Genomic DNA, 19,771 nt, shown 5'->3' on the forward strand with positions numbered 1-19,771 from the left:
ATTGTATGACTTGTTGTATTAAAATACAGGAAACGTGTTGTTGGTTAAAAAATTATTGTAACTTCTGTATTATGAAATTATGCCGTTTCAAGGCAATGGCACGCTGAGCACCCATAGTAACTGCAATGTTGTTAATTCAGTTTGTTAAATGTCAGTAACATACCTGCGATTAAAGCTTTCAGGAGACTGTAAAATGCAAAGTATGTTCGTTCAGTACTTATTTTCGTTACAGTGCAATTAGTAGCGTCGTGGGATGGGAAGATAATGGGTTGTGTTGCTGTTTCGCGGCCCTCTAGATTGAAAAAATTACTTGCCTTCTTCTTATCTAATAAGTTGATACTATTAGTGTACTAAAAGTATATTGCATAATATCCGATGTTATGTAAATGAAAGTGCGCTCTGAGGAGTGAGTTTTTTTCTTCGATTGGTTTAATCTAAAAGACAGCTTGCATTACTTGCAGTAAGATATTTTGCGCTTTCTTGTTTTAATTGTTGTAGTTCAGACGTTGCAAACATTCTGCTGCTGAATAGGAAGACTGATAAAGTAAGAATTTGGCGCACTGTTGTTTGTAATGGAACTATTATAGGCCTACTTTCTTATTGATGGAACATGTTACTTTCCTTTTGGCCTTACATATGCACGGATATTTAAGTTTGTGTACTTCAGACAGAACAGGACTGGCTTTTGAACAAGGGAGGAAATATACGTTTTAATAGAGCGAATATCGTAATTTCACTGGTGTCAGTTTGCTAAACAGTGCGAGCTGGGATCCAGATACAGCCGACAACTGTCGCTGGAGCGCTTTGCGATCGCGTATACCACGTTGAGGCAGAATTAGGCACAAGTCGCATCGTTTGAGAGTTCAGTAGACGTTGAACTCGGCACGCTCAGCGTTGACGTTAGAGGACACAGTCCGTGCACCGACGGCTTGAGGGACATAACCTGTTCGCACCACACAGTGACGGCACCTTGGCCTTTTTCGGTTGTGATTACTCCAGGTTTTGCTCCTTGGTCTCGGGGTCATACTGATACACACAGCACTGTAACATTGCAGTGGTAGGGGAGCAGCGTTGTAAGCATGCCGCCAGCCTCGCTTGAGAAGCGTCTGCAGATATCTGCAAAATAGACAGCATGAAGAGCACGTCTCGACACTCTGCAACGTCAGTCACAAAGCTGTTTTAATCAAAGTTTAGTCCGTGCGGTTAGGATGCAAAGTCGGCCGGCCTGACACAGCTGCGGAACCACCGAAAACATTAACCAGTGTCACGCGATGGTGTAATATTGCTGTATAATTCCACAAACTCGGCTTCCTTCCTCTTCAAATGTAGAAAACGAATAACATAAGGAATATGCTGCGCAATTGTTTTGACTCCCCTGGTGGCCTGTGATTCGAAAATGTACCAGGACTGAGCACATGACCTGAAAAAAACACACTTATCACGTAATTTTAATATTTTTCGAAGCGATGCTTCAGACTTAAGGAAAACATTAAGGACAACACGTGGTACAGGTAGGTGAACACTCAGCTTATCGGTGGTGGTGGTGGTGGTGGTGGTGGTGACAGCTTATTTTAAAATATGTATGTAACTGTGTGTAAAGATCAGTATGGCTTTAAATTATGTAACGGTGACTGACTGAATTGTGGAGGAGGGGATAACCTTTCCTAGCAAAGGACGCAGTGGCACCTTAGAGCTGCTGTGTTCGCAATGGAGAGGGAGAATAACGGTGACAATTACCAACCAGGCGTGGCAGGCTCCACGACTGGGTGACGCGTCACTACACGGACACGCACGAATCCCTTCCCTCGAAAATTTCCTCGCCTCATACCTGCTCGTGTTAGCACACATGACATGTCACTCATTTGTACAGAATGTCTCAGAAGGTTTATATTTGATGTGTCGAAGAGGTTGAAGTCAATCGACTAAATCTTTATTAGTGATTTCCAACCCGTCTACGGCACTCGTTTAACAGATGAACAAAATGTCGCATGACGTAAGGCATCTAGACACTGGGGTGGCTGTCACTTCGCTACAGATATTTTCTTTCAGTTGCTCCAGAGGTCTCTCTCTCTCTCTCTCTCTCTCTCTCTCTCTCTCTCTCTCTCTCTCTAAATTTGATGTATTCCCATAAGAAAAACTCCACGAGACTCAAATCTGCATTGCGTGGAGGCCAATTTGTCATCCTTCTGGAGATAAATTTCCCAGGGAAAGCTTCATGAACTCATAGTATAGACGCATTGGACGTGCGCAGTGGCTCCATCTCGAAGCCATGTTCTTTGGTTATAAAAAAGTTTTGAATTCAGGCACTAAAGACATTTAACATCGCCACATAACTTCAAGTCGACATAGCAGCCCATAAAGTAAGTCTGGGGAAATTGATTTATCGCTCTTTTGTTTAGGATTCGTTGCACTCCGGTAGCGTAAATTTTGCTTATTTACGTCACCGTTTACGTGAAAATGAGCCTCGTCAGAAAACCAGATGTTAAATGAAATGAACACTCAGTCACTATCATTAACGTATTGTCTTGTCATACTGAGGCTTTAAATCTTGCACCAGTTCGGATGTTGCAAGCGTGCAGTTTAAGAATATTTTGCAGAATTCGATGCTGTCATGTATGCACATTTAAAGAATTTGCTCGCCGACGAATGGAGAGGTTAGGATCGTCACGATGATGTTGGTCGCCCGTAATTCTGTTTTAGCCCATGTAGAACCGCTCTAATAAAACGTTTCGATCTATTTTCCGATAAGGGGATCATTTCCAGAATAATTTGCATTAGGCAATCCACGATCAGTGCAAAATTTCCTCCGTGGTACATTCGCCGAATCACCATTTGTGTAAAATTCTCGCACACAGAACGCGCGATCCGCTGCCGAGAAGCCCTCTCTATCAGCTGAATTCCTAAAAGGTCAAGTAAGCGATTAACGTACTCACCACTGATTTCTAGCGCATGCGCATAGAGCTCTTAAGTATCAACTTTCTTCTGAGACACCTTGTACTGAGATTGCAGTACGCGCAAGGTGCCTAGCTGATTCCACCGCAATGAAATTCCCAAGTTCTGAATAGTGTTCACAAATCTGCATTCTTCCATAGTTCTCGCCCCTGCGCAAAAAACAGCACGTATGTCGTGAATCAGTTATCTTGATGAGGTAATAAAGTATTAGCTAACAACTTGTGTTGTATAAATAAAGTATGAATTCGTTTGTTTAAACGAGGTGCTACTCGCTTTTTATTAGCGGAATACGAGAAACTTCAGTTATGGTCCGATTTATGAATCACTAATTTCCATTCTTCACACTTTCACAGAGAATAAACAAAATGGTGAACTGCGTGTTTGCGTAAGTACTGTCAAACTATTTCTCAATTACGTGTCCAAAAACCAAAGATTGTTCTTAACCAATACCGACCGCGGCAGACAACGTCGCTGTTCTCAGACTGTCGAACCAGCTCTAATCTTACAGAAGTACTGTGTTGCACGCCATCAAAGTTAGGCGCGACCCGAAGATCTCCTAATTGCTTCTTCTGCCTTTGCATTTTGCATTTGTTTAATACTCTGCTTGCAATTAACACTTTAGAAATAATGGAATGATGGCATACTATAGACATGGTTTTATATGAAATTAAATTAGCTGTTTAGTTTTTCTAACACAGCAGCCAATCGCGGAGGAGCAGCACAATTTAAGCGGTCTTTCACACGATAGACCTGCCGAATAAACCATTTGTCACCCGGTACCTCCAACTATATTCCGTCATACTCCCACTGCTGCCTTCTAAACTGGCGAAGAAGAGCTTCTTGTAGCTGAATATGAAGGCCGTACAGCTAGAAATATTTCACTGTGAAGTCACTGTTCCACCTTTCACGTATGTGATTTGCGTCTAAATAGGTAATTTCCTCGTCACTGAGATTACTAATAAAGAAATCGGTAAAACACTTCAAATACATGTACTATTAAGTTCGCCGTAGCACAAAATGTAAACAAACATTTAAATCGCGTGACAAGTGTTAATGGCGATATGAGCAGTGCATCATGCTCACTCTGTTCTTATACTCTGCACACGCAGCACAAGGACTCGTAGAATCAGGTCATGAGAGCAGTGTTGATGTGATAGAATTTCCTCGTCTGATACTGGTTTGTTTTCTTACTACAAGAGAATTCGTATCCGCGTCGTATCTAGACTAGTCTTGTTTGTAATCACCCCGTCATCAGTGAGAGGTTTCTGTCGAATCTTGCTTTTCTCTTCCTAGTCAGGTCGTTTTCCCAGCCTCGCGGTATTTCATGAATGACTCCTACTTTAGATGGCTGCAACGTGACGTAAACCTTCTTTAGAAGCAAGCAAGGTGTTGCCGACGTGTGCCTGTATAATCTCGCATACACGAAGCAAATCTACAGTGCTGTGACTTCTTAGCAAACAGCGCCCACGGCTTTGGTAAACAAGAGCAAGAGGTTATCGAGTGAACACATAGGAAGATGTAGCAGCCGTAACAATCAGGCTGGGAGTAGTTCGGCCGCGACGCAGCTCCACTGCTGTAGCTTGTTTTAACACCAGACGCGAGGGCGGCTTTTTCGCACGCACTCCTACTGCGTGATGTAAACGGCACGGGAATGAACATACGTAATTCCATTCTTCACCCTCGTCCGCTGTGATCGAAGTTTTGTCGTACTATTTGAGAAGACAACGTGCTTAACTAAACATGGCCCGCTGTGGAGGTTGTTGCTTGCGTATACCATTCGCGTAATCAGTTAATGATTATAATCATTATGAATCGCAGTTAAAATTCAATTTACAGTTACATTAAAGTAATGTGTTTGAAGGGAACATACCGAGCGGATATGAGTTACTTGACACAGTTTCGTATGATGCGTCCGTTAACCACTAACGCATTCGAATGATCAGTGTAAAAATGAGTTGACATTTTAGAATACAGTTGTTGGGTTAGTCAGACGTTTCATAATAGCCAGAACGGTCACATAAAGGTCATTTGCCATATTTCTAATTCGTCCGTTTCGTGTTCAGACCTCAAGAACCGTCTGAGTAGGGGAACCGTGTCAGATGATGTAGTGGAGCCCCTGACGCTGGTTTGTCTAAACTATCTGGTCGACAAAGGTTTGTAAGTCTTCCTTGATTGCTACCCTTTACAGGGCTTTCCCGCATTTCTCACATTGGTAGAATGTTACTTGAACAAACTGAAAAACGTGAAGTGAAGGAAAATCTGAAGAAGATGAAGTTGACTGTTCGCTAGGTTTGAGACGCAGGACATCTGCTGCTGTTGGTTACATGGTGTCGAGACAGCAGTAAAACTTTGTGAGTGACACGAAATAATGAGCTCAGAAAATTGGAGGAAAAAAGTTTACATCGTCTGTTAGTCACGGTGTGCTCTCACTCAGATCTGTACACAATTGATTCAGCGCGTCATGCAGTTTCATTAAATGAAATTCCTTATTACCCTCAAGGTCGTAGACAATAACAAAATGTATGGAGTGAGCATTCAGATAAGCGGCACCGGAAGTTTTTCGCCAACACTCTGGTCACGAGATTCTGTGGTAGACTCACTTGCATACTTCGTGAGCCGGTGAAGAAGATGGCATAGGGTAGTTACTTTTTGCCAGTTACATGGGTTTTTCCAGTCCCGTTGACGTATGGAACATGGGAGGAATGACTGCTTAAACGCCTTTCTGCACACTATAATTTTTTAATCTTTTACGGGAGCGATGTGTAGGAGGTTGTGGCTTATTGCTAGATGCATCACTTAATGCTGGTTGTTGAAACTTTTCAAGTAGACTTTCGCAGGATACTTGGCGCCTGTCTTAAGTTTCTTTCTCCATCTTCGTGACGCCCTCCCGTGAGTAAAATAAACCAGTTGCCGTTTGTGCCGCCCTTTAGCATCCCCCGTTAGTCCTGTTTAGTGTGGGTCCCACACAGCTCAGTAATATTCTAGTGTGTGTTGTGAGCAGTCTCGTACGTATACTGCAGTTTCCTAGAAGCCTGCCAACGAACTACCTGCTTATCTTCCACTGAGCCACCTCGTATCTCGCCCCCCCCCCCCCCCCCCCGGATTGTTCCGTGTTAGTATATTGCTGACTGAAGTTGTTCCTCATCGATGTTGTATTCATAGGATGCTGAAGTTTTCAGTTTTGTGAATTGTAGGGAAAACACTGCACCAAATCAGTTGCTCTGAAAGATAACTGTTGAAATTTTTGTATTAGAAACGTATTCAGTTCGAAGACCGTAAACACATGGCCTTTCCGCCGTGGAATGAAGACACGGCCTAAAGCAGTGGTCGTCATTGTTATTTGCTCAAGAGCCAGTACTGGCATTGTGGAACACCCCTCTGGCCGTATGTCTGTACCCCTAGGAATTCTTCGCATCGACGTTCTTTTTCAGATTGTTACGACCTACAGCGATATGAAAGTTGTGGCACTGTCTGACTGTGGTGTTGTGTGTGAGCGGATGATTAATAAGTTGTAGTGCTTATTTATAACTGCATGATTAATAACAATAATAGTGCTGACTTATAAATGCATTATGCAACAGGTGACAGGACCACAAGTCTTTATTAAAGACTTGAAAGTAATTTTGTTCTACTCGTTAAATTTTATTACAATAGCCTTTCTTTCAGATTTCTTGCTATAAATATGTACCGACTTTGAACACAATCGTCCCTTTAATGCTCGTTCTTCAATCTGTTAACTTTGTTTCAAAATTCATACCACATCCTCTAAGCCCGCATAGGCCGCGCTAGTTTCCCCTTTATCATTAGATTGGCGACCAACTTTACTTAACTCGCGGCCGTATTCATAGACGTCAATTAAAATTAAGCGCATCGTAAAATAATCTCGGCAAGCATTTGTTGTCGGTGTCGTCTTCAGTCCGAAGACTGGTTTGATGCAGCTCTCCGTGCTACTCTAACGTGTACGAGCCTCATCATCTCCGAATAACTACTGCCACCTACAACCTTCTGAAACTTTCATCTCTTGGCCCTCCCTCTACACACACACACACACACACACACACACACACCATTCCAATACTATATTGATACTAAATTGGTGATATTTTGGATGTCTTTTGTTATTGAGCCCTAAAACTGCATTTTTGGGAATATCTTAACGTTAGTTGTTTTCGGATTGGATTGTTTGTTGTAGACGCGTATTATTACTAAATACGGTTGAGAAAACTTTATGCTGGCCGCAATTTGACCACTACTTTTCTGAAGAGCCTCCCGAATGTTTGCGAGGTGGCAGCTAGTGGAACCATTAGAGGAACACCAGTAACGTAGATAACTAAATAAACGGAGTAGTTGAGTTTGTCGCAGTTTCATTTATTTAATCATGTCCATTGTCAGACCTTGTAAAATCTTTGACTTCTAGTCCTGTAAGTTGATGATCATCATGATCTGATGACACCTATATAACCGAAATCGGTTTAATCACAATGTGAGATGCTATTGTAAGCTTTTCTCGTTCCGGATGCCTTGGTAAGTGAATTCTAGTGTGTTCTTATATATACTGTTAGCATTATGATCTAGTGTAGATCCCTTCAATCTTAGGTGCAGCAGCGTCGAGTGTTGCTGCATCGACAACAGGAGGGGACAGAAACGTGTGGCGCCGCCTGGTCGCAGCCCTCTTATAGTGGTCGACCGCGGAAACGCACTACAGTGAGGCGTAAACGTCGCTTTTTCTGAAATTATTCGCCCTAAATTTTTTCGGAACCAGTTCTGAAAAACGCCTATTCTACTGTGATGTCCATGGTTTTCGAAGGATTCAACTTGTCCTGGAGGTGATGAAATCGCTACACACGCCTTTTTATCGAGATAAGTGTGAAAAATACCCTATGGTGACAAATCAGATGAATGTTGGCTGGGAAACGTTCATTGTTTGTTCTCCGTTGAGTGTTCATTCAGTTCGACCTACTGTGTGGCCGTCCGTATTCTCACGAAGAAGAATGATCCTACGTGTTCGGTTGTTTTCTTGATTTCGTCGATAAACTGTGCCAAAAATTGGACATTCACCACGCAGTATTAAATGTTCCATCCTCTGGAGCAACATTCGTGAAACATCCACTGTAACAGAAGAAAAAAGTGGTGACGGCCTTGGAAGGGCTCCGCGGACGAACCATTCAGAACATCCAAATACTTGTTTGCTGCACAGTTCTTGCATTTTCTCTGTCGTATTTCGAGCATTTCGTTGCGCCAGTTCACAAAACTATTTCTAAGCTTCGGTAAAATGTGGCGAATTGCCAACAAATAGTTCTCTCAGCTAGATTTTCATACAAAAAAGAATGCAGTGAGCAAGCTGCTCCATAATCTGATAAAAAACTTGATAGTTGAAGTCCATTACTTCCGCTACAGTGTTGCCACATAGACGGCCGTCTTCTGTTCGGTTATAGCCGACACACAAACACGGCGATTCATGTAACGCTGAGCGGCCGCCGCTAGGTATGACGGAAATGAGATTCTCTGTCAAGTGACTGAACTACGGCAGACGACGCCATATTGTAGCCCTGAGTTTAAACTGATGTCCTAAGCAACCCGTAACCTCGTAAAGTGCAATGTATCCGAGAAAACGGCGCAGCAGAACTATAATCACTACTGCTTTGTTCACAACGGTTAAATCTAATCTTTACGAGCAAACTAGAATTCATCGCCATCATTGGCTATCTGAAACTTTCCTCACGTGGGCTACACGAGCTGCCACGTTACCAATCGTTGAGCAGTCCTCATTTGGCTTATAGGCGACGGGAGCAGATTCCAAACGGGAAAGGAACGATGGGAGGAAAAATACTATCTTGAAAATGACGCAGCAGAGAACTAGAAATAAAAAACGCATTTGGACCAATTAATTGAATAAAAGTAACTACGAGCAAACCTACGACGTTCTACACGTAGGTTTAATAAGCTAACCTTGCGCTACACCACAATCTTGCATAAGCTACTGTAGTTATATTTATGACCATGGTAACCCAGTTGCAACGATGAATTGTAGCCTTAAATTCGGCTTGACACAATGTCGTGTGAAGCTTATCAGATGTAAACGGATCTTTGTGATTATGACAACAGTACATGTAACGCTGAATCTGTGTGAGTGTGTGAGTGAGTGAGAATACGAAATGAGTGGCAGACGCATGATTTGGGATCCAAACGCATCAAGAACTGACCAGTTGTTACGGCAGTTTGGCGACGGCGAACGGTTCGGGGGTGACGTTGAATGATGGAAGTGTCAACTATTAAGTAATTTTAATCGGAGTATAGGCCAGATATTCGTCAACCTCGATACGCAGGTTGTAGACAAATGTTGTTCTCTGGTAGAACGTGTAAGCAGAAGACCACTGAAGGGCAAGACATAATGTCGGATGTAATAGGTACACAACGGGAGCTGTGCAGGTAACGCCATTATTGCCAACCAGTGAACACTTAAAGATGTGAAGATTATGTTCTGAGCCAAGTAGAAATGTTAGACAGTTTCTGTTTAGAATACGAACAGGTTGAAGAGGCCGCTTAGGAAGTCTTCAGCAACATCCCATTGGCCAGCAGACTTTGCTACTCCACTTAGCAGTGACTGGAGTCGTAGGAGGTTGAGAAGGCGGCAGGAGCGTGAAAAGCAGCGTTCCGTACGGCCGCAGAGGACGGGCGCTCGTCACGGACAGTGATAAGGCGGCGTTATCGCTCTGTTCTCGTAACTGCCCTCCTCGGTCAGCGGCAGAAACGCTAGAGCCAGCAGCTGTTACAATGTGAAGGTGTCGATATCAAATATCGGAGTATGCGTCCTGAGAGATTTGAAATGCAACGCCCACATAAAATTAATCGCCTGTGAAGCGGATGCCAGACAGATTCATTGGAACAATCCTCAGGAAATGCAGTTGAGGAAGGAAGCAGCTTACAACACGCACTCATTGTAAAAATATCTGAATATTGCTCGTCAATCTGGAATATCTACTACAGCACTTCATAAACCATCGATATATTGACATTTTCGAAAAGAAGTTCCACCGTTCTATCGATATCGAATTGGCAACATAGTGCCTATATTTTTTCGCAGTTTTCGAGAAATATTTGGAGTTGTTCAATTGAAACTGTAGTAAACATCATTCTACTTCCACTTTTTGGAGGAGCCTCTTGAAATTTCATGACGTCCAGTCTTCCTGGCTGCGTGAAGCAAGTGTAGGTGACACAAGGTAGTAGTCCGACTGTACTGGGGAAGTGTGCTTCTTCTTCACATCGCCATTCTCAAAAAAAAAAATTCTGAAAATGAGCAAAAGCCAAGTAGTTTACCTTAATTCCATTTTTCCTTCCCAGCGGTATTGGTTAAGTTTTGTCATTTTTTAGCTCCCGATTCCAGATCCTTACAATATTTTCTAGAACACAAACTATTATTATTATTTCTGAATTTTGGTTAATTTTTGTAATACAACCAAGGCTTTGTTCTTCGTCTCTGGTTTCATCACTTCCGTCACTAGGTCTAGCAAAGGCAATCTTAGTATTTCGTATGGAACGTTGAATTTTTTAGCAGCATACACTGACTTATCTTTCTCAAGATGACTTGTTATATTTAGATGTCGTTTTCTTAATACATACATGTGGCATGATCGGAAAACGAAAACATTGTCCATCCTAGCGTGGAATCATACCAAAATTACCCCGTACTTATAAACTCTAAATAAATAACAAACTATTAGTGATATCACTAAGTTTGCTAGAATTGAGTTTGGTTACTGTATCCCAGGTGGTTTCTCAACACTGCCTCAACTAAAATTGTATGTCTTCATTCCATTTTTAAGAAAAATATTTCAAAATGGCACTATCATTGTGTCCAACTCAAGTTATTTACACCATATTACAGCCACATGTGAAACGTAGAATATGACTATATATTAATTTGGATTATAGGATGATCAGATTAACTATTATGAAAAAGGGTCATACTCAAATTACCCCAGCCGACTTTGTGTATTACCGAATTATTAGTTTAATAAGCCACGGTTGGAAATAACGTGTATTTTCTGCAGCCTGCTGGAGCGATAGTTTGGGTTCCGGAGGATTGTACGATCGTGCAAGGCCCTGCCGACAATTAAGACGTTTTCTTAGAGAATTGACAAAAAAAAGGCAAATCTAAATTTACATAATTATTACATTTAGAGAGAGAAAGAGAAAGAAAGAGAAAGAAAGAGAGAGAGAGAGAGAGAGAGAGAGAGAGAGAGAGAGAGAGAGAGAGAGAGAGAGAGAGGGGGGGGCGGGGGGGGGGGGGGAGGGTGGTAAAGTGGAGTGAAATACAATCTTTCAAAATCGTGAGATAGAAGGAATAAACTGCAGGACACCGGAAGGTTATCTACAACTTTTACAGAAACCAGACTGCAGTTATAAGAATGGAAGGACCTAAAATAGCAGTGGCCAGAAAGGAATGAGACAGTGTTGTAGTTTGCCTTCGGTGCATTGATAAGGTAGTGAAGGAGACAGAGGAGAACTTCGAAAAGGGAATTAAGAGTTCATAGAGAGAGAAAAATTTATTTACCGATGACATGAAACCATGTCAACTCTCACTTGACATGGATTATATATTGAAAAGATATTACAAAGGGAATATGAAAAAGTAACCAAAACTAGGCAACGCTGAGGAAGTTAGATTACAAAATGATACACTGAAGTAATGGAGTTCGCTGTTCGGGCAACAAAATAATTGGCCATGGTCGAAGTACAGACGATATAAAATGCAGATCGGAAATAGTAACAAAAGCGCTTCCGAAAAAGTTTCCTTCAACGTCCAATATGAAGACCACTTTCTGGAATGTTGCCTTACATGAAAATCCAAGTTGGACAGTAAATCTATATTCAGACATAATTTTCGTAAGAAATGTGACTAAATATAAATTAAATGTTTGACACTGTAAATTTCTCCCATATCCTATTCAATAACACCTCATTATGTGACCTGATCTTCAGTATTCTTCTGTAGTGCCATGTTTCAAAAGCTTGTATTCTCATCTGAACTGTTTATCGTCTGTTTCACTTCCATAGACTGCTACTCTCCATACAGATACATTCAGAAAAGACTTCCTGACACTTAGGTCTATATTCGATTTCAACAAATGTCTCTCCTTTAGAAACTCTTCTTGGCAGTCTCAATTTTATAGCCCCTCTGCTTCGGCTGTTATCAGGTATTTTGCTACCTAAATACCACAACTCATCTACCACTTTGTGTCTCGTTTCCTAATCTGATTCCCTCAGCATCGCCTGATTTAATGAGACTGCGTTCATGTCCCTCTTAGTCTTGGACACTGTCCATTCCGTTCGACTGCTCATCAGAGCTCTTTGCTGTATCTGACAAAATTAAAATGCCATCAGTAAACCTCAGATTTTTATTTCGTAGCCCTGAAGCTTAATTTCTTCTCAAAGTTTTTCTTTGGTTTCTTTCACTTCTTCTTCAATGTACATTTTGGATGACATCGGACAAAAGCTACAACGATGTCTGTCCCTTTTCAACCATTGCTTGTCTTTAGTGCCTCTCGACTCTTGTAAGTGCTGTCTGGTTTCTGTAAAATTGTAAATAGCCTTTCACTCACTGTATTTTACTCTTGCTGACTTAAGAATTTCTAAAAGTATTCCAATCAACTTTGTCTCGCGTGTTCATGTATTTCTCTAGAATCCAAACTGATCTTCCCCGAAATCGGCTTCTTCCAGTTTTTCCGTTCTTCTGTAAAGTAGTAGTTAGTATTTTGTAACCAGGACTTAATAAACTTGTAGTTGGGTAGTATGTACACCTATCAGCAGTCTCTTTGGGATTGGAATCATTACATTCTTCTTAAAATCTGGTGGTGTGTCCGCCCCGGTAGCTGAGTGGTCAGCGCGACACTGTCAATCCTAACGGCCCGGGTTCGATTCCCGGCTGGGTCGGAGATTTTCTCCGCTCAGGGACTGGGTGTTGTGTTGTCCTAATCGTTTCATCCCCATCGACGCGCAGGTCGCCGAAGTGGCGTCAAATCGAAAGACCTGCACCAGGCGAATGGTCTACCCGACGGGAGGCCCTAGCCACACGACATTTCCATTTTTATCTGGGGGTATTTCGCCTCTCTCGTATATCTTGCACATCAGATGGAGAGTTTCACGGCTGGCTCTCCCGTGGCTGCCAGTAGGTCTGATGGAACGTCGTCTTGTCTCGGGGCCTTGTTTAGACTTGATTGAAACAGTAGATAAACACTATTGCAAGGAATAACCAATTCAGTAAGGGAAGTGTGGAGTGTAAAAATTGTAGAGGGAGGCAAAGGCTGTAGATTGCAATAGTTCAGCAGAAATGAGGGGTTTACACAGGATAGATTCTCGTGGAGAGCTGTATGAAACGCTTTTTAGGACCGATAACGGCAGCGAAATTGGTCCGTATCGAGGGTTCTGCGGTCGGCTGCATTGTCTGGGAGGGCTCCTCACCTGACAGTGGGAACTCTGTACTGAGGCGTATTCTACTTCACGTGTGTCGGTGCTGCCTTTCGGTGAACAGAGGAGTAGCGTCTTTCCCGATTCATCTCTGCCGTAACGTACGATACATAATGAACTGTGTGTCACGCGTTTTGACAAGGTGGCTGGTTGTATTGGCGACAATCCAGCAGCAACTTAACATAGGACCGAGAGACAGCTGTAAGCTGCTCCTTGTTTGTGGTTCTGGCACTTCATGCAGCTTAACGTGCATATGGTACCTGCCAAACCCGATTTTAGGATAACTAGTTTCGCCTTGGTCAAACTCGTTCATCCTGTTACCGATAGTATAAAACAGTTTCGGCTAGCTCTAATCAGTTTATCCTAGTTAGAATTTACGTGCTTTAAGATAAACTGGGACGCCCTAGTCTGAACTAATTTCACCTAGTTGGTATCTTTTATAAGATTTCCAAAGTAAACTGATTAAACGAATAGAAATAAAATAGTCGACGATTCATTAAAGTTATTTATTAACTAATCAGTGATTTCACATCTATCACTAGATCAACTTACATATATCCATCCACAGAAATCACCTTATCTGCAATTTGCTTATTTACTTATTTTGCAAGGTTTACTGAGGAGGTATTGAATAGAACTGGGGAGAAGAGGAGCTTGTGACACAACTTGACTAGAAGAAGGGATCGGTTGGTAGGACATGTTCTGAGACATTGAGGGATCACCAATTTAGTATTGGAGGGCAGCGTGGAGGGTAAAAATCGTAAAGGGAGACAGAGATGAATACGCTAAGCAGATTCAGAAGGATGTAGGCTGCAGTAGGTACTGGGAGATGAAGAAGCTTGCACAGGATAGAGTAGCATGGAGAGCTGCATCAAACCAGTCTCTGGACTGAAGACCACAACTACTACTACTACTACTACTACTACTACTTTGCAATTCTAAGTGCCACCAGAGTACTTTGTTTTTCTTACAGTTTGTTTGTTGTACAGTTCTTCATGCAACTGCATTTCACAATGCCTTGCTCTGGTACAACGTTTCATGGCTGCAGACCTTAGATATTTCAATATCCTGCTTAATATCTCCCACATCTAAAAACTTCTGAATGCAGACGTTGAAATCAGTTCTCAAAACAAAGTTAAAACGTTTTAATATTACAAAAAATATGGAAAGTTTTAATTATTATATCTGCAATGTTTTTGAAGTACGCCATGTTTGGTGCCTTCTTCATAGAGACTGCCATCAGTCTTTTGAAGTATTACCTCAATTCTGGTGGATGAGATTTGTCTGAGGAAGCTTTCATTCTTGTAGCTTGTTTTTGTAAATTGTCTGTCGCAGTTTTCCTAGCATGTTTAATGTCGTTTGTGTCAATTTTAACAATGTTATCACTGTCTTCGTACTGTTCAGTATTACTGTCATCTTAGATTGCCTTCTTCAGGTCATCTTCATCCTGAATATCATTTATGATTTCTGGAGGCAACGAGGAAGTGGAAAGTTCTATTCTAGGTTTGATTCCGAATAATGCTTTGTAAGGTGGTTGTTTTACGCCAGAGTGGGGAGCTCGATTTTTAATGAATTGGACATCTTAATCCTTCCGATCACTTCGACGAATTGTTGTCCTTTACCCAAAAACTTGCATATTCCATGTCTTGGTTGGCACGTTGAACAGAACCCTGACTTTGGCTGTACCTTTGTTGTCCATGCACAATTTTTAGTTTTGGCCAAAGTTTTGCGAGTTCACTTGTAACATTAGTGATTTATCGCTTAGAACAAAAGACGAACTAATCTGTTTGTCAGTCCAGTGGTGTCAAAGTTATTTTCGTTATGTAGATTTTTGAGTGACAATCGCCATATAAACGTTTAAAACATAAATTGTTATTACACTGTGCACTAAATAGCGCAGGTGAAGATGTGAGAAGGAATTACAAGTAAAACGAAATCCCAGCAAAATGAGGAACAAAAATAATAAACGAATGAATGCAATAACACGGGCAAGAATATAAAATCATAAAAGTGGAGAAATTTGATATATCAAACATAACAATAGTCACATTCAAAAGATCCCAAGTGAAAAACAATAATAGGAAAAAGAGCCATGGAAACAGTTCATACGCTGATTAAAATGACTTATCAAAGCAATAGAAATAAGTTATTTAAACAAGTTACTTGAATTAAAACATGAAAATTTTTGTTGATTAGTATTATAGAGTAGTTTAGATGCACCTAAGTAGATTCGAATCAACAACCTTTAGTGTTAGGACTCCGCGATAATTGTTAAGCTACGGCAGTTGCCAGAATAACATTACTAATCCAAAGCTCTAGTGCATCACGCGAAATTCCAAAATACTTTTTCCTCGATTACTCGCAAACGAGGGCTCACAAGAGAGAAAGGGGCCGAGTGCATGGTATGAAAACTGCGATCTTAGCCTGCATCACCGTATGTATAAATTGTTTCAAAATGTCAGTCCTGCCGCTGGGGACCTGTTAGTTGGAGGAGGCTTGGAAGAACGACCAATGACACGCCCTCACTGATACCCTACCGCCGGTACCTTCTAAACTTAACGGTAGTCCTTCTGCATGTCTTGCAGGAAGGATATATTTCGGGGGAGTGACGTAGCCAGAGCCTGACTGACTGATTTTAGTTTGTCAGGCAATCTGATTGTTCGGAACCCGCACGGATAGTTTCCTCTCACCACACACAAAGAATAAGCCGGGAGTGACTAATATTTGCTCAAAACACCCTCCGCCACACAATTAGTAGTAGACAGATTGTGTGCCTTTTGTGTTGGCGCAGCATTTCGGGAAACAGCGTTTAAGGCAATTGCGGAGCGTGGGCGTTAGCGACGTTTCCAGACCGTCGACCGTGCTGCCTCCTGGGCTGGCACCCCATTGGCCGGGCGGCGGTCGATGGATCGATAGCTCGCTCGCTCGGCAGGCCTCCCCGGGGGTTGCGGCCAGTGGCTCGGCGGAGGGCAGTGGCGGCAGGAGCGGAGCAGCGGCCTGCAGCGAGTCAGTCAGCAGTCAGCGGCACCACCACCGTCCGTCCGTCCGGCCGGCGCGGGAGCGAGGTTATGTGTGGCGACCAAGGCTGCGGCTTTGGATGTAGCAGGTTGGCTGGCGCCCGGTAGCCGTAGGCGCCGCCCCGGCTGCGCTCACTGCTGCTCCTTCCTCCGCTAGCACGGAGGCACTCGGATGTATTCGCCATGAAACGTGCCGGTTCTTGTGAAGGCGAAATTCCCCCTCGTCGTGACTCCGTGTGTCTAGAATAGCGCGCTCTCCGCGGCCCATCTGTCACGGAAGACAAGCTAGCGAGCGGCTCGTGAGTGCCAGCGGACCGTCAGTTTTTTTACCTTTTTATATCTGGTTTACAGTTTACCTAGTACATATGCACATACGGTTTTCTTGATTACAGATAACGCAGTGGGGTAGTGCAGAATGATGGTCTGTAATAATGCTGCTAAGAAGTAAAGGTGCTAATCGAACTTAGCAACAAGTTGAAATATTCCAAGCGGTCTTACTTCACCAGAATATCAAATTGTGGAATACCATTTTCGCTACCACTGATAATCATACCAACTTGATTTCGCTGACAAAAGTTAAACTGGTAGCTCATGTGGATCCTGCAGTCTCGGCGGACAATCAAGTGTCTCCTCTTACTGCCTGCGAATAAGTTCGTGTTTCTCAGTAGCTCGCTCTCAGCTGTTCATAAAAGCTTGACTTATCTCGCTAATTACGTAGCTTTCCTATTACCACGTGTCTTCAACCCACTTCATTTGAAGGAAGTAAATACATGTGTGTATTGTATATTTCATTCCATTTTATTTTAACCGTGCTTAAGCTGAATAAGCATTTTAGTATGTCGTTCTTACTTTTGCTCTGAGTAGGAGGTCATGGTTAGTGATGTCACCGGGAAATTTACGAAATTGAAGAATTTCGTTTAAACCACTTCCACAGTAGTGCACACCGTGTCATTTAATTTTTGCTGCAGTTTTTGGATGTCATTGTTACTATATAAACCATTAGGTATTACAGTAAACTGTGAATCCATATCAGAAGTTGGTAGGAGCCTCGCTAAAAACGGTGGAAACGTAAGTAATTAGTACTAATACGATACAGGCTTTTGCAATATCAGCTTACTTATTTCTCAGTGTTTCGGATGAGATTCTCCACATCTGATGGTTTCTTTTCGTGGTGCACGATGGAATTGTACTGTTTACTTCGTGAGAGGTGCCAGTTTTTATGCACTGAGAACCCCTGTACGAGGTTATCGTGGCGTCTGTGCGCTTGTAGGAAGCACTGCGATCTTTGAACTAGGCACATGAACGGTTTCTGCAGTCTTCTCCAGCTGTTGCTAGAAGTCTACATCTGGGCGGTATCTCGATAACTTCCCGCAATCGCTGGACAGTCCTGTTCGTGGAAGTCAGAACTGAGATGGCTTCGTTGGTCGTGCTGAGACTGCCATCTAGACGCGGAGCTGCCCGGTGAGGCGCCGGTGTCCAGTGGCGGGCACGTCCCCATTGATCTACGCGCAGCAACTCCCTCCCACGCGCTGGCCGCGTGCAATCAATACTGGCACTGCCGCCGGCAGCGCCAGCATGTCTCCACTGGCGCCACAAGAGGCAGGTCTGTACAAACAGTTGTCTAACCTTGTGTAACGTTGCATTCGCGAGGTCCGGGAGTCACTTTGTTCAACTTCGAGCTGTATCTCTCTTCCTCCCTGGTTTCGTTTTGCTGCTCTTTCGACGCGTACACTCACTGTCAATAGCTACGCGCCCGATTTTCTGCAAATCCTCCACGATTTTCCTTATTCCCGTCATGAGAGTTATGGATGGTATTGAACCATCAGTTTGTCACGGTTGCAGAATACAATTAGATTTTGCAAAAAAAGGAGACTTGTAGCAGATTGGGGAGGATGCGTTTCAGGAGACATGTAGGAACTCGCGAGGCAGTAGACTACACTGGCAGCTCATGTCTTGAAATAGGCACGTAATATCGCGTGGGGGCCGTCTCTGGACCTGCGGACTGCAGTGAGACGGCGTGGAAGTGTGTCTAGGAGTCCCTGGTACTCCTCTGGAAGCAGCTGACACCAAATAGTTCGCAGAGTGACAGCCAGTTCTGGTGTGTTCTTGGGTGCCGGATCTATGGTACGGGGCCTGTTCCAGATATGCTTGACAGGGTTAAAATTTGTGCTCTAGGGTGGCCATCTGTCTTTGGACCTCCACTGCATGTTGCTGGAACCATTCCCGGACGACGTTGAGCTATTTGGCGGCGCATTATCGTCTTCGAACTCTGCAGAACCGTCGGGGTGTTGGAAGGGCGATAATGTGTGGAGATGGTTCCCAAGCAGCTCAACATACCGTGGTCTATTCAGACTCCCTTTCAGAATTAGGGGACCCAATCTGTCCCAGGAAAATGTATCCCAGACACGACACCACAGCCTCAGGCCACACCTTCTTGACTCGGGGTCCATCAATCCGTGTGGTCTAAGTCGCCCATTGCCGTGGTGTAATTGAAATCGTGATTTGGTGCAACAGTATCACGTTACGTCATTTGTTCCAGTGTCCACCCACTGGTGATTTGCGACAAAGGCAAGCCATTGTGCCCGATGACGTCGGGTTGACAGTGGCACCCTTGTACGGCGTCGGCTATACACCGTGGAAAACATTTTTCTTCGGAATATCCACTGGGACACATTTCGCCGGTCACGGCTGGACGGCCCATAGTTAAACTGTTGTGGACTGTGACACCCTCATTCACCCATTCACGACTCCTCTGACAAGGTTGAACATGTGAAGCCGAATTTCTGCATCACTGCCGAAATCGAAATTCCTATCTGTCTGGCACCGTCCACCGTACCCCGTTCGAAGGGCGTCAGCACACGACGTTTCGCGTTGGACAAATCATTCGCACAATCACTTCTCAGAAGGTCTTCTATATAGCCTTTGCTGGTAAAGTAGTAGTGTGGTGCACATACAACTCACGTGTACGTGTGTGCCCCACTATCCCGAGACACTTGCTAAGTCATTGCACGCCGAATCTTAGACCTGAAAAACGTAAGCTCTATATTTTTAGCATTGTAGAGTTAGATAACGCGCCTGAGACGTCCAAATTGTGCAATTTTCGAGGATAAAATACAAGAAGCAAAACACTTGCAACTTGTCCAGAAATCAGGATTACGACATGTTTAAAGATGTCAAACACGGAGTGAGATGTCATTCGATCTGAACGTTGAGCATTTTAGCGAAATGGACAGTCTTGAAAATTGTTAAGATTAAATCAATAATTGTAAAACTCGATTAATGTAATGTAGTCGAAGTAAATCAGGTTATGATCGAATAAGATTAGGCGAGGCACT

The 19,771-nt window shown here is 43.1% G+C and overlaps 1 protein-coding gene across 3 annotated transcripts in view; it reads left to right on the top strand.

The window, feature by feature from the left end:
• The window catches only part of LOC124716935 (eukaryotic translation initiation factor 5), a 110,837-nt gene that overhangs the window by 32,509 nt on the left and 58,557 nt on the right, over positions 1 to 19,771 (top strand). Inside the window, exon 1 of one of the 3 annotated variants that reach the window (XM_047243515.1) lies at positions 16,387 to 16,525. The exons of the other annotated variants lie outside the window; for them this stretch is intronic. The gene's annotated coding sequence lies outside the window, so the exon portion shown is untranslated. Of the gene's footprint in view, positions 1 to 16,386; positions 16,526 to 19,771 lie in introns of those variants that run through there. 3 annotated transcript variants of the gene reach the window in all.

This window comes from Schistocerca piceifrons, chromosome 9 (genome assembly GCF_021461385.2).
Source record: "Schistocerca piceifrons isolate TAMUIC-IGC-003096 chromosome 9, iqSchPice1.1, whole genome shotgun sequence".
NCBI classification, from domain to species: Eukaryota; Metazoa; Arthropoda; class Insecta; order Orthoptera; family Acrididae; genus Schistocerca; species Schistocerca piceifrons.